The sequence below is a fragment of the Panthera leo genome, chromosome D1 (assembly GCF_018350215.1).
Source record: "Panthera leo isolate Ple1 chromosome D1, P.leo_Ple1_pat1.1, whole genome shotgun sequence".
NCBI classification, from domain to species: Eukaryota; Metazoa; Chordata; class Mammalia; order Carnivora; family Felidae; genus Panthera; species Panthera leo.
Window position 1 is genome coordinate 71,857,483 of NC_056688.1, and position 2,069 is coordinate 71,859,551.

The following is a 2,069-nucleotide window of genomic DNA, read 5'->3' on the forward strand; positions in this document are numbered from 1 at the left end:
GACACCTTCTGGGGACTATTCCTCACCTTCTGGGCTCCACTTCTTATCTTCCAGCAGCGACGCCCATCTTCTTGGATCTGCTTGGATGGTGACAGATTCTCGTGGTGGGGGTGGGGGTGGGGGTGGGGTTTGCCTGCTCTCTTTGCCCAGGTGCACATCACATATCCGCCTCCCTTCCTGTCCTGGGACATCTCTGACATGAAAGTGAGAGCAACCACGCAACCTGCTAGCCCTGTGCGCGTGTAACTGGGAACACGGGCAAGTAAATGGCCAGAGGACCACCTGAACCAATGGAGGAGAGAGGCTGATGGGTAAATATGTTTTTCCTTCGTGCTCTGACTTCTCATTTTCTGAGTCTCCTCCAAGGCATGGGAGAAGCATCGGTCACCTGTAGCACATCCTCGTATTGCCTTCCCCTCCTGTGCTGTCTCCCTCCAGCGGGCCTCTCTCCAGAGCCCTCCCTGACCAAATAAACTACCTGCACAGAACAGCCTCTGCCTTAGATGCTGTTTCCAGGTGAACTCAGGAATTACCCACAACCTAGAGGATTAAGCTCAGAAAATTCCCAGCCTGCCCTCACCCCTCCCAAATGGACATGGACAAAACTAGAGCATATGGATTCCTGAGAACAAAGGGAACGAACAGAGCCAGAGACACTTTAGCGCAGAGGAACAAGGTGACCCAGTTGCCTGAGCACAGAGTGACCAGGGAGCAGAGCTACCTCAGCACAAAGGGTCTGCTTGACACAATGTTGTTTTTAGCACCAAAGAACCAGCGGTGAGATTAGTTCAGATGGCACAGTTACCATAATTGGCACAAGGGATGAAGGGCTTGAGCAGAGGGAGACCAAGAAATACAATTACTTTTGACAGAAGAAGCTTCAAGTAAAGAAGCTGCCTCCATATAAATGAGCAAAGCCTAGAGTTTCCTTTGCATGGAAGAACCAGAGCCAAGGTTTCCGGCTCTCTCCCCCTGCACCACCACACACACACACACACACACACACACACACACACACACACATACACATACACACGAGCCCCCCACCCTGCTGCTCCCACTCTTACCTGTGGAGAACATATGAGGGAGAGCATGGGGTTTGGGCTGGGGGGACCAGAGATGAGCTGGGGTCCTCAGGGACCTACCCTAAGCTGCCTGTGTGACTTGGGCAGCTCATACAACTGTGTGAGGGACACTTGTCTCTTCCATGAATGGGGAGTAAGTAATAAAACATGGGAGAGTGGGGATCAACATCCTCTGTAAAACTGTCAAATATTATGTACTTCCTGTTGATATTACCATCCCATACAAAGTAGATGTTTCACTGAGGTCAAGAGGCATGGAAATTTATCATTATTATCACTGTTGTTATGATGATTATGAAATAAAATTTGTGTAGCTGTAGTTTGTATTTTCACATTTTCACACCTGTGGTGTCCTTTCATTCTGTCAAAAATTCACCTGGCAGGTTGTACCGTTTCCCCTCATTCTAGAGAGGAGGAAACCACAACTCAGAAGACAGTGACCTTCTCAACACACTGAAATGCCCAGCAGAGCCAGGGAACAAAGCAGGACTTCTGGGTGCATATCCTTCCCTGTGTTCCTGCCCCAACATATCGGAAAGGGGAGGTGGCGCTCCATATTTTCCAATTTTAATTAGAACGATGCTGGGAGATAATATTTCCACTTAAGAACTCTGAGATGATAGTGCTCTGTCTCCCTCTTCCCCGGGGCCATTCCTGGGTGGCACTTGCTTCCTACTGTCACATGGAGAAGCTTCTCAGGCCTATATTTATGTAATAAGATATGGCAGCCTGTGTATTTCTGGGACATTGTTACATGCCTGGGGTGGCGGTAGGAGGCTGAGGCTAAGGAAGATTCCTTGAGCGCTGCTTTGGATATTATAAGATATCATGTATAAATCAAGATGGGGTATGAGATAGTCAAGGGGGCAGACAGCTCCTCAGAAGGCAGTGCTGGCGTGGCTGTGACATCACTGCCAGCCAGTCCCACAGCTTCTTGGTCTTGCAGAGTCTCCAGGTGATGTGAGCATTTGAGGCCTCAGAAGC